The following is a 13,981-nucleotide window of genomic DNA, read 5'->3' as shown; positions in this document are numbered from 1 at the left end:
GTACAATTTGATAAATTGGCATACATCTGTATTGCAATATAATCTACATAAAAATGTTAATACATCTACTATCTCATATAGTTGCCACTGTTTTTTATGCATGTATGGTAAGGAATTTTAAGATCTACTCTCTTAGCAACTTTTATGTATATAGTACAGTAGAGATGAACTTCAGAGGTCTTGTGGGATTTGTTCCAGACTGCCTCAATAAAGCGATTATCTCAATTAACTAAGTCAAATCATTATTATTTTTTTTGGTTTCCCAGTGCAAATAAAAAATTATGTTTCCCAGTGCATATAAAAAATAAACACTATACTGTACTGTTCAAAAGCATTATGTCTTTAAGGAAAAACAATGTATATACCTTAAGTAAATTAGTTCTGAGATTTCAGTGGGTCATAATTACTGATCACAGATCACCATAACAAATACAATAATAATGAAAAAACTTGAAATATTGCAAGATTTACCAACATGTGACAGAGAGACACAAAATGAACAAATGTTTAGAAAAATGGTGGCAGCAGACCTATTTTATACAAGATTGCTATAAACTTTCAACTTGTAAGAATGTGATATATGCAAAGTTTAATAAAGTGAAGCACAATAAAAAAGTATGTATATATTATTAACTATGATCATCATGCTGTACATTAGATCCCCAGAACTTTTTCATATTATAGTTGCAAGTTTGTACCCTTTGACCACCTTATTCCACCCCAGGTTCACCTCCTGTCAACTCAACTCTAAGTTTCCATTAGTTTGCTTTTCCTTCAGATTCTGTATGTAAGGGATATCATAATACATAAATTTAAAAAAATATATAAAATCTTTGAAATATTTCAATTAGTATAATACCTTCAAGATCCATCCATGCTGTTGTAAATGGCAGTATTTCTTAATTTTTCATGGTTAAGTAGTATTCCATAGTATATATTTACCATACTTTTTTATTCATTCATCCATTAATGGATACTGAAGTTATTTCCATCTCTTGCTTAGAGTTAATAATTTTATAATGAACATAAGAGTGCAGATATGTCTTCGAATAGTGACTTTGTTTCCTTTAGATATATACCTAGAGGTGGGATTACTGAATCATATGGTAATTTTACTTTTAATAATATGAATAATCTCCATACTGTTTTCCATACAAATTTATATCCCTATCACAGTGCATAAGTTCCACATTTTACCCAATATTTACCAAAATTTGTTAGTTTTATTTTTTGGTAGTATATATTCTAATAGGTAGTAATATCTTGCTGTGTTTTTCAGAGGTAAACAACAACAACAACAACATAATGACTTTGCCCTGAGTTTTTACGTTGAGCACTTTTTAATGCTCCTGTTGGTCATTTATATAACTTTTTTGAAAAAAAAAAGTCTATTGAGATACTTTTGCTATTTTTTTAATCATATATTATTTTCTATTTGTATCTGTTGGTTATTAACCTCTTTTCAGATATAAGATTTGTAAGTATTTTCTTCCATTCTGTGGATTGTGTTTTCATTCTTTCTCTCTCTTTTGTTTTTTTGGCAATGCAGAAACTTTAGTTTAATGTAATACCATTTATTTATTTTTGCTTCTTTTGCTTGTGTTTTTGGTCTGGTATCCAAAAAAACTATTGGCAAGGCCAATGTCAAGGAGAATTTTTCCTATGTTTTCCTTTAGGAAATTTAGTTTCATGCATCACATTTAAGTCTTTAATCTATTTCAAGTTAAGATTTATGAGTGATATAAGGTTCCAGTTTCATGCTGGTTTATGTGACTATTCAGTTTTAAATATCATTTATTGAACAGACTATCTTTACCCATTATATATGTTGGCCCCTGTCAAATATTAGGTGACTGTATGAAAGGATTTATTTCTGGACTCTCAATTCTGTTCTACTTGTTTATGGGTCTGTTTTTATGCCAGTATACTTTATTGTTTTGAGCATGAGGGCTTTGTAGTATAGTTTCAAATCAAGAGTGTAATTTCGCTTCTTTATTCTTTCTCAGAACTGCTTTAATGATTTGTTGTCTTTTATGGTCTCATATAAATTTTAGGATTCTTTACTTACTTCTGTAAAAACACAATATTGGTTTTTTTTAAAGATTATTTATTTATTTATTTCACTGAGAGAGATGACAAGCAGGCAGAGAGGCAAGCAGAGAGAGAAGAGGTAGCAGCTTCCTGCTGAGCAGAGAGCCTGATGCAGGGCTCGATCCCAGGACCCTGAGCCGAAGGCAGCGGCTTAACCCACTGAGCCACCCAGGCGCCCCTAACATTGGATTTTTGATAGGAATTGAATTTTCAGATGGTTTTCGGTAGTATGGACATTTTAACAATGTTAATTCTTACCATTCATAAATATGAGCTATCTTTCCATTTATGTCTCCTTCAATTTCTTTATCAATGTCATAGTTTATGGGGTACAGATCTTTCATCTTCTTAGTTAAATCTTTTCCTAAGTATTTTATTAGTTTTGATGCTATTGTGAATTAGATTGTTCTCTTTATTTTTTCAGACAGTTCATCATTAGAGTGTTAAAATGCTCCTGTCTTGTGCTTACTTTGGCAGCACATATACTAAAATTGGAATGATGCAGAGAAGATTAGCTTGATCACTGGACAAGGATGACATGAAAAACTGGGAAGCATTCCATATTAAAAAAAAAAAACGAAACAAAACAAAATTCTTGTCTTTTATATATTGATCTTGTATTTGGCAGCTTTACTAAATTTGTTAATTCAAAATTTTTTGTGAATTTTTTAGGATTCTTTTACATGTAAGTTCATGTTATCCAAAAAAAGAAAATTTTACTTCTTCCTTTTTTTTTTTTTTTGAGTCTTTTATTTCTTTGTGTTCCTTTTTTCTCTGGCTAAGACATCCAGTACTATGTCAAATGAGAATAGTGAAAGTGGACACAATTGTCTTTTTTCTGATCTTTAAAGGGAAAACTTTCAAACTTTTTTGATTGAATATGAGATTAGGTCTGGGCGTGCAATATGTGTTTTTTCTTTAATGGATTTTTTAAATTATTTTTTTTAATTTTTTATAAACATATAATGTGTTTTTATCCCTAGGGGTACAGGTCTGTGAATCACCAGGTTTACCCATTTCACAGCACTCACCATCACTCACCATAGCACCTGCCCATCCCCAATGTCCATACCCCCACCATCCTCTCCCAACACACCTCCCCACAGCAACCCTCAGTCTGTTTTGTGAGATTCAGTCTTTTATGGTTTGTCTCCCTCCCAATCCCATCTTCTTTTATTTTTCTTTTCGTACGCCCGAAACCGCCTATGTTGCATCTCCACTTCATCATATCAGGGAGATCATATGATAGTTGTCTTTCTCAGATTGATTTATTTCACCAAGCATAATACCCTCTAGTTCCATCCACGTCATCACAAATAGCAGGATTTCATTTCTTTTGATGGCTGCATAGTATCTCATTGTACATATATACCACATCTTATTTATTGATTCATCTGTTGAAGGACATTTAGGTTCTTTCCATAGTTTAACTATTGTGGACATTGCTGCTATAAACATTTGGATGCATGTGCCCCTTCAGAATGCCACGTTTGTATCTTTAGGGTATATACCCAGTACTACAATCACTGGGTCATAGGCTAGTTCTATTTTCAGCTTTTTGAGGCACCTCCACGCTGTTTTCCAGAGTGGTCCCACATACAGTGTAGGAGTGTTGCCCTTTCTCCACATCCTTGCCAGCATCTGTCATTGACTGACTTGTTCATTTTAGCCATTCTGAAAGGAGTGAGGTGGTATCTCATTCTGGATTTGATTTGTATTTCCCTGATGCCGAGTGATGTGGAGCATTTTTTCATGTGTCTGTTGGCCATTTGGATGTATTCTTTGCAGAAATGTCTGTTCATGTCCTCTGCCCATTTCTTCATTGGATTATTTGGTCTTAGGGTGTTGAGTTTGATAAGCTCTTTATAGATTTTGGATAGATACTGGCCCTTTATCTGGTATGTCATTTGCAAATATCTTCTCCCAGATAACTTCTGACAGTCATCTTTTGGCTTTGTTAACTGTTTCCTTTGCTGTGCAAAAGCTTTTTGATCTGATGAAATCCCAATAGTTCATTCTTGCCCTTGCTTCCCTTGCCTTTGGCGATGTTCCTAGGAAGAAGTTGCTGCTGCTGAGGTCGAAGAGGTTGCTACCTGTTCTCTCCTCAAGGATTTTGATGGATTCCTTTCTCACATTATGCTTCTTCATCCATTTCCAGTATATTTTCATGTATGGTGTAAGGAAAAGGTCCAACTTCATTTTTCTGCATGTGGCTGTTCAATTTTCCCAACACCATTTGTTGAAGAGGCTGTCTCTTTTCCATAGGACATTCCTTCCTGCTTTGTTGAAAATTAGTTGACCATAGAGTTGAGGGTGTATTTCTGGGCTCTCTATTCTGTTCCATTGATCTATGTCTCTTTTGGGGACAGTTCCCTACTGTCTTGATGATGACAACTTTGTAATAGAGCTTGAAGTCTGGAATTGTGATGCCAACAACTTAGGCTTTCTTTTTCAATATTCCTCTGGCTATTCGAGATATTTTCTGGATCCATATATATTTTAGGATGATTTGTCCCATTTCTTTGAAAAAAATGGATGGGATTTTGATAGGGATTGCATTAAATGTGTAGATTGCTTTAGGTAGCATAGACATTTTCACAATATTTGTTCTTCCAATACAGGAGCATAGAACATTTTTCCATTTCTTTGTGTCTTCTTCAATTTCTTTCATGAATACTTTAGAGTTTTCTGAGTATAGATTCTTTGTCTCTTTGGTTAGGTTTATTCCTAGGTATCTTAGGGTTTTGAGTGCAATTGTAAATGGGATTCACTCCTTAATTTCTATTTCTTCAGTCTTGTTGGTATAAAAAAATGCAACCAATTTCTGTTCATTGATTTATATCCTGACAGTTCACAGAATTCCTATACAAGTTATAGCAGATTTGGAGTGGAGTCCTTTAAGCTTTCCACATACAGTGTCATATCGTCTGCAAACAGGGATAGTTTGACTTCTCTTTTGCCAATTTGGAAAAATTTGGATGCCTTTAATTTCTTTTTGTTGTCTGATTGCTGAGGATAGGACTTCTAGTACGATGTTGAATAGCAGTGGTGATAACGGACATCCCTGCCGTGTTCCTGACCTCAGCGGAAAAGTATTCAGTTTTTCTCCATTGAGAATGATATTTGCAGTGGGTTTTTCATAGATGGCTTTGATAATATTGATAATATGTGCCCTCTATCCCTACACTTTGAAGAGTTTTAATCAGGAAGGGACACTGCACTTTGCCAAATGCTTTTTCAGCATCTATGGAGAGTATCATATGGTTCTTGTTCTTTCTTTTATTAATGTGTTGTATCACATTGATTGATTTGCAGATGTTGAACCAACCTTGTAGCCCTGGAATAAATCCCACTTGGTCGTGGTGAATAATCCTTTTAATGTACTGTTGAATCTTATTGGCTAGTATTTTGGTGAGAATTTTTGCATCCGTGTTCATCAAGGATATTGGTCTGTAGTTCTCTTTTTTGATGGGATCCTTGTCTGGTTTTGGGATCAAGGTGATGCTGGCCTCAGAAAAAAAAGATTTTGGAAGTTTTCCTTCCATTTCTATTTTTTTGGAACAGTATCAGGAGAATAGGAATTAATTCTTCTTTAAATGTTTGGTAGGATTCCCCTGGGAAGCCATCTGGCCCGGGGCTTTTGTTTGTTTGGAGATTTTTGATGACTGTTTCAATCTCCATACTGGTTATGGGTCTGTTCAGGTTTTCTATTTCTTCCTGGTTCAGTTGTGGTAGTTTATATGTCTCTAGGAATGTATCCATTTCTTCCCGATTGTTGAATTTGTTGGCGTAGAGTTGCTCATAGTATTTTCTTATAATTGTTTGTATTTCTTTGCTGTTGGTTGTGATCTCTCCTCTTTCATTCATGATTTTATTTATTTGGGTCCTTTCTCTTTCTTTATCAATCTTATTAATTCTTTCAAAGAACCAGCTCCTAGTTTCGTTGATTTGTTCTATTGGTTTTTTGTTTTGTTTTGTTTTGTTTGTGTGTTTTTTTGTTCGTTTGTTTCTATTTCATTGATTTCTGCTCTGATCTTTATTATTCCTCTTCTCCTGCTGGGTTTAGGCTTTCTTTGTTGTTCTCTGACCCCTTTAGGTGTAGGGTTATGTTTTGTATTTGAGATCTTTCTTGATTCTTGAGAAAGGCTCATACAGCTTTATATTTTCCTCTCAGGACTGCCTTTGCTGTATCCCACAGATTTTGAACACTTTTGTTTTCATTATCATTTGTTTCCATGAATTTTTTCAATTCTTCTTTAATTTCCTGGTTGACCAATTCATTTTTTAGAAGGATGCTGTTTAGTCTCCATGTATTTGTGTTCTTTCCAAATTTCCTCTTGTGATTGAGTTCTAGTTTCAGAGCATTGTGGTCTGAGAATATGCAGGGGATGATCCCAATCTTTTGATAATGGTTGAGATCTGATTTATGACCCAGGATGTGGTCTAGTCTGGAGAATGTTCCATGTGCACTAGAGAAGAATGTGTATTCTGTTATTTTGGGATGGAATGTGTTGAATATACCTGTGATGTCCATCTTGTCCAGTGTGTCATTTAAGGCCTTTTTCCTTGTTGATCTGTTGCTTGGATGATCTGTCCATTTCAATGAGGGGAGCGTTAAATTCCCCTACTATTATTTTATTATTGTCTATGTGTTTCTTTGATTTTGTTATTAATTGGTTTATATAGTTGGCTGCTCCCATGTTCAGGGCATAGATATTTAAAATTGTTAGGTCTTCTTGTTGGACAGACCCTTTGAGTATGATATAGTGTCCTTCCTCATCTCTTATTATAGTCTTTGGCTTAAAATCTAATTGATCTGATATAAGGATTGCCACCCCAGCTTTCTTCTGATGTCCATTAGCATGGTAAATTGTTTTCCACCCGCTCTCTTTAAATCTGGGGGTGTCTTCAGGTCTATGATGAGTTTCTTGGGCAGCATATTGATGGGTTTTGCTTTTTATCCATTCTGATACCCTGTGTCTTTTGATTGGTGCATTTAGGCCATTTACATTCAGGGTAACTATTGAGCGATATGAATTTAGTGGCATTGTATTGCCTATAATGTAACTGCTACTGTATATTGTTTCTGTTCCTTTCTGATCTACTACTTTTAGGCTCTCTCTTTGCTTAGAGGACCCCTTTCAATATTTCCTGGAGAGTTGGTTTGGTGTTTGCAAATTCTTTCAGCTTTTGTTTGTCCTGGTAGCTTTTTAATCTCTCCTTCTATTTTCAATGATAACCTAGCTGGATATAGTATTCCTGGCTGCATGTTTTCCTCATTTAACACTGAATATATCATGCCAGTTCTTTCTGGTCTGCCAGGTCTCTGTGGATAAGTCTGCTGCCAATCAAATGTTTTTACTGTTGTACAATACAGACTTCTTTTCCCAGGCTGCTTTCAGGATTTTCTCTTTGTTGTTAACAGTTGTAAATTTTACTATCAGGTTACGGGGTGGTGTGGACCCCATTTTTATTGATTTTGAGGGTCATTCTTTGCATCTCCTGGATTTTGATGTTTGTTCCCTTTGCCATATTAAGGAAATTCTCTACAAAATTCTCTCCAATATACCTTCTGCTCCCCTCTCTCTTTCTTTTTCTTCAGGGATCCCAATTATTCTAATGTTGTGTCATCTTATGGGTTCACTTATCTCTCAAATTCTCTCCTCGTCGTCCAGTATTTGTTTGTCTCTCTTTTGCTCAGCTTCTTTATTCTCCATCATTTGGTCTTCCATATCACTAATTCTTTTGCCTCATTTATCCTAGCAGTAAGAACTTCCATTTTTTATTGCACCTCATTAACAGCTCTTTTGATTTCAACTTGGTTAGGCTTTAGTTCTTTTATTTCTCCAGAATGGGCTTTTATCTCTCTGGAGAGGGTTTCTCTAATAACTTCCATGCCTTTTTCGAGCCCAGCTAGAACCTTGAGAGTTGTCATTCTAAACTCTAGTTCTGTCATATTACCAATGTCTGTTTTGATTAGGTCCCTAGCCTTTGGTACTGCCTCTTGTTCTTTTTCTTGTGGTGAGTTTTTCCACCTTGTCATTTTGAGCAGATAAGAATACATAAAGGAGCAAATAAAATGCTAAAAAGGTGGTAAAGACCCTAGGAAAATGTGCTTTAACCAAATCAGAAGAGACCCAAGTTGTGGGAGAACGAAAGGGGATAAAAAAGAAGTTCAAGGGGGAAAAAAAGGTTTAAAAAAAAGAAAAAAAGGAAAAAATATTAAAAAAGAAAAAAAAAATATATATATATATACTAGACTTGTGACTAGAACAGGGTCACTCACTTAATTTTGGGAGTATTTGGGTCTCTTAGAAGAAACTACCTCCCAAGATTTTAAAGGATGAAAAACATATAAGCGTAGGCACAATGAAGGGATGGAATAAACCTATAAAAATGAGGAAAAAAGGGACGCCTGGGTGGCTCAGTTGGTTAAGCAGCTACCTTCGGCTCAGGTCATGATCTCAGCGTCCTGGGATCGAGTCCCACATCGGGCTCCTTGCTCGGCAGGGCGCCTGCTTCTCCCTCTGCCTCTGCCTGCCATTCTGTCTGCCTGTGCTCACTCTCTCCCCCCCTCTCTCTGATAAATAAATAAAATCTTTAAAAAATGATAAGTAAATTTAATTTCTAAAAAATAAGTTGATAAAGCAAGTTGGTTGGGACAATAAAGAAAAATAAACTGGAGAGAATTTGCTCAGGCTGGACACTAGAACAATCTTGGAGATAGATTTAGGGTATATTTTGTTCTATTAGGAGAAGTTATACCCCAAATTTTTTAAAAGAAAAAACCCTATGAGTAAAAAAATATATAGTTAGGTACAATGGAGGATAAAATATGACTATAATAATGAAGGTTCAAAATAGATTATTATTTTTTGTAAGGTATTTTAAAAATAAACTAGTTAAAAATCATTAAAAGAGGAAAGGGTAAAAGTTAAAAAAAATTAGCAGAAGAAAAAAGAAAAAAATATATAACTGCAAGACTAATGAATCATTGGGAGAAAGCCACGAATTCCTTGTTTTGCTTTCTCCTCCTCTGGAATTCCACTGTTCTCCTTACTAAGTGAAGTTGATCTTGGCTGGGTTTCTTGTTGGTCTTCTGGCAAGGGGCCTGTTGTATTGATTCTCAAGTGTCTTTGCCCGAGATGGATTTGTCCTGCCCTTACCTGGGGTAAGGCTAAGTAATCCGGGAGTTTTTGTTCCCTGAAGGCTTTCCGTAGAGTTCTGGATGATGGAATGATAATGGCGGTCTCACAATCTTGCCCAGAGTAGTGGAGAGCTCAAGGCACTGCTCCTCAGTGCACCCTTAGAGAAAAGTGCTTAATCACTCCCATCTTCCCAGCCTCTGGCCATGCTTGGAGAAAAGCGCTCTGTCACTCGTACTTGGAGAAAAGTCCTTGGTCATTCTCATCTCCCTGGCCTCTGGCCATGCTTGGAGAAAAGAGCTCAATTACTCCTGTCTCCCTGGCCCTTGGCCATGCTCCAAGCTCATCCTGCCTATGCCTGGTTCAAAGTAACCCTGGGTTGAGAGCTCACTCCTCAGCTTTGTCTCTGTAGCCGGCTTCCCCACTCTAATACCTGTGAGTTCTGTGACACTCAGATACCCCTGGTCCTTCTGTGACCCTGAGGGACCTGGGACTATGCTGAGCCCACTTGGGCTTCACTCTGGTTTAGTCTCTGGGGTGATATCCCTCAGTGGATCGAACTTTTAAAAAGTCCTGATTTTGTGCTCCGTTGCTCCACCGCTTGCCGGGAGCTGCACCCCCCCCCATGGTCTACCTTCCTGTTCTTCGGGTTCACTTTTCTGCCGGCTCTACCTTTCAGAAAGTGATCAATTTTCTGTTTCTAGAATTGTTACTCTCCTTCTCTTTGATCTCCCATTGGATTTGTAGGTGTTTGCAATGGTTAGATAAGCTATCTAGCTGATCTCCTGCTACCTGATGTCGTCTCAGCCTGCTACTTCTCCGCCATCTTGAATCCTTCCACGGAATATGTGGTTTTTATTATGTTGATGTGTATTCTTTCTGTACCCAGTTTGGTGAGTATTTTTATTATGAAAGGGTGTTGAATTTTGTCAAATGCCTTTTCTGCATATATTGAGTTGATCATATGAGTTTTTATTGATTATTCTATTAATATAATGCATCACATTTACTGATATGTGCTGGTGAATTCAGTTTTGTAGCATTTTGTAGAGAATTTTTACATTTTTATTTATCAGGAATATTATCCAGTAGTTCTTTTTGTTGCTGCTTTGTTTTTTTTTTGTTTGTTTGTTTGTTTGTTTGTTTTTGTTTTGTTTTGTTTTGCTTTAGTAGTGCTCCTGTCTGGTTTTGATATCAAGATAATGCTGGCTTGTAAAATGTGCCTCGGAGTATTTCAACCTCTTCAACTCTTTGGGAAGGGTTTAAAAAGTATTTGTATTATTTTGCCTTAAAATGTTTGGTAGAATTCACTGTGGAAATCATCTGATCTGGACTTTTATTTGTTAGAATGTTTTTATTACGGATTCAATCTCCTTACCCCTTATTGGTCTGTTCAAATTTTTTATGTCCTTATGATTCAGTCTTGATGGGTTGTATGTGCCTAAGAATTTGTCCATTTCCTCTAGGCTTTTGATTCGCTGGCATTTAACTGTCTTTTATCCTTTATATTTCTGTGGTATCTGTTATAATGTCTCCTTTTTCATTTCTGATTTTATTGAATCTTCTCTCTTTTTTCTGAGTTAGTCTAGCTGTCTTTTTTTTTAATTTTTTATTTTTTATAAACATATATTTTTATCCCCAGGGGTACAGGTCTGTGAATCACCAGGTTTACACACTTCACAGCACTCACCAAAGCACATACCCTCCCCAATGTCCATAATCCCACCCCCTTCTCTCAAACCCCCTCCCCCCAGAAACCCTCAGTTTGTTTTGTGAGATTAAGAGTCACTTATGGTTTGTCTCCCTCCCAATCCCATCCTGTTTCATTTACTCTTCTCCTACCCACTTAAGCCCCCATGTTGCATCACCACTTCCTCATATCAGGGAGATCATATGATAGTTGTCTTTCTCTGCTTGACTTATTTCACTAAGCATGATACGCTCTAGTTCCATCCATGTTGTCGCGAATGGCAAGATTTCATTTCTTTTGATGGCTGCATAGTATTCCATTGTGTTTATATACCACACCATCTTGATCCATTCATCTGTTGATGGACATCTAGGTTCTTTCCATAGTTTGGCTATTGTGGACATTGCTGCTATAAACATTCGGGTGCACGTGCCCCTCTGGATCACTACGTTAGTATCTTTAGGGTAAATACCCAGTAGTGCAATTGCTGGGTCATAGGGCAGTTCTATTTTCAACATTTTGAGGAACCTCCATGCTGTTTTCCAGAGAGTTTGCACCAGCTTGCATTCCCACCAACAGTGGAGGAGGGTTCCCCTTTCTCTGCATCCTCGCCAGCATCTGTCATTTCCTGACTTGTTGATTTTAGCCATTCTGACTGGTGTGAGGTGATATCTCATTGTGGTTTTGATTTGTATTTCCCTGATGCCGAGTGATATGGAGCACTTTTTCATGTGTCTGTTGGCCATCTGGATGTCTTCTTTGCAGAAATGTCTGTTCATGTCCTCTGCCCATTTCTTGATTGGATTATTTGTTCTTTGGGTGTTGAGTTTGCTAAGTTCTTTATAGATTTTGGACACTATTCCTTTATCTGATATGTCGTTTGCAAATATCTTCTCCCATTCTGTCAGTTGTCTTTTGATTTTGTTAACTGTTTCCTTTGCTGTGCAAAAGCTTTTGATCTTGATGAAATCCCAATAGTTCATTTTTGCCCTTGCTTCCCTTGCCTTTGGCATTGATCCTAGGAAGATGTTGCTGCGGCTGAGGTCGAAGAGGCTGCTGCCTGTGTTCTCCTCAGGGATTTTGATGGATTCCTTTAACACACTGAGGTCCTTCACCCATTTTGAGTCTATTTTTGTGTGTGGTGTAAAGAAATGGTCCAATTTCATTTTTCTGCATGTGGCTGTCCAATTTTCCCAGCACCATTTATTGAAGAGGCTGTCTTTTTTCCATTGGACATTCTTTCCTGCTTTGACGAAAAGTAGAGTTGAGGGTCTATTTCTGGGCTCTCTATTCTGTTCCATTGATCTATGTGTCTGTTTATGTGCCAGTACCATGCTGTCTTGATGATGACAGCTTTGTAATAGAGCTTGAAGTCCGGAATTGTGATGCCACCACATGGCCCGTGCACTCGATGGGGAACTGTGGGGGACAGTCTCCACTCCATCCTCAGCACACTCCCTGCCACCCACAAGCTGCCACATCTTGGTGGTAGACGGCATCTGACTGCCCGTTTCTCCATGGGGTTGTTTCTGCGAGTTGCGGGTATGGCGCCTGGTGGCAAGCCCAAGTCTGCCCTTGGGACAGGTGGCCAAGGAGATGCTCTCCCCTTGGGACCAGAGGCACAGGACAGGCCTGCCTTCTGCCCAAACTCCTTCCTCAGAGTGGAGCACAATCCCCTGCCCTAGTCATCCCTTCATGTCTCCTTAGACGCCAGGCTTCCATCTCTCCGCACAGGGAGCGGTGGACACTTGTCTTGCTACCGGCCTGCTGTTCGTGCCATGGCAGGCTATCCTGCTTCCTGAGCATTTCCCAACCCAGAGGAAAACGGCTCCTTCACTTCTCTGGGGGCGGCGTGCCGTGCCTTCCCCACACTTGCTCCTGGGGAGCGCGGTGACAGACGTGTGCAACCACGCTTCTCTCTCAGGCAGAGGGGATGCTAGGGCAAAGAGTATTTCGCTTCATGCGGGTATCTTCCACCATGCCAAGGAGACTAGCTCAGCAAGCAGCAGCAGCATCCCCAATCCCAAGTCAGGTTTCACAACGAATGCTGTGCTTTCCAAGGGCAGATGACAAGGCAAAGAGGCTTTCGCACTATACGGGTTTCTCCCACCGCGAGACAGGGCTCAGGCAAGCAGCAGCCTCCTGCAGAACATTTCTCAGCGAATGCTGTGCTTTCTCAGAGGCTTTGGCTTGGAGCGAAAATCACTTCGCCTCTGCTTCCTCAGCAAGGCTTCAGTCGCGTCAGGGAAGAAGAGCTGCGGGAGAGCTGGTGCCTCTTGGGCCTTTTTTACCGGGCTCCATGTTTGCGTGCTGGATTCACCCTGCCAGGCTGAACTAAGCAGACACAGCCACAACCCTGCAGTAGTGTGCGGAGCCTAGGATGGTACCCTATACACACTACCATCTCCCGGTGTAGGCATCGCTTGGCCTTTTACTCTTGCGCTCAGGCGGACTCGCGGACTACCCCAGTGCTTTCCCCACAGGAAAGGAGAGGTTACAGGATCCCTGCACACCGCCCGTGCACTGAATTGGGAGCTTTGGGGGACTGTCCCCTCTCCTTTCCCTTAAACCCCGTGCCTCCTCCAAGCTTCCACATCGTGGAGGAAGACGGCTTCTGACTCCCCGTTATTTCAGGGAGCTGTTTCTGCGAGTACAAAAGTCCTTTTTAAGAGACAGTTGGCTGTTTAAAACAAAAGTACAACTCACTGAGAGAATCGCTGCATTATTTATTATGGTAGAAAGGACCTGGAATGTATAAAGACCCATTTTGCAGAGGAAAAAATAGAATCACTAACAGGCCTCATGCCTTGCACAGCCAGTGGCTAGAATCCCTGCCTCATGAGACCCTGTGCTAAAAGGCCGCTAGAACCATCTCAACTATGTTAGTCTATCTTGGAAGCCAACAAGTGTTTGCCCAGTTAAGAGCACGGTAACAATCAGTCACGTTATGTTATAATGATTGTCGATATCTTTAAAAGCCTTGTCAAGTTCCTTTTTGAGTAACCCTCACCCTACCCTTAGAGAAATTTACCTGTGGTTCACCTCTTTGAAATAC

The 13,981-nt window shown here is 38.7% G+C and overlaps 1 non-coding gene across 1 annotated transcript; it reads left to right on the top strand.

The window, feature by feature from the left end:
• The first annotated feature begins 2,552 nt into the window (after positions 1–2,552).
• LOC123388186 lies at positions 2,553–2,659 on the top strand. Its single transcript, XR_006602749.1, has one exon. It is a non-coding gene; the product is annotated as a U6 spliceosomal RNA (small nuclear RNA).
• Positions 2,660–13,981: the final 11,322 nt, after the last annotated feature.

Source organism: Mustela putorius, unplaced genomic scaffold (genome assembly GCF_011764305.1).
Source record: "Mustela putorius furo isolate JIRA1106 unplaced genomic scaffold, ASM1176430v1.1 tig00003893_pilon_pilon_pilon, whole genome shotgun sequence".
NCBI classification, from domain to species: Eukaryota; Metazoa; Chordata; class Mammalia; order Carnivora; family Mustelidae; genus Mustela; species Mustela putorius.
This window is presented reverse-complemented; position numbering and strand designations above follow the sequence as displayed.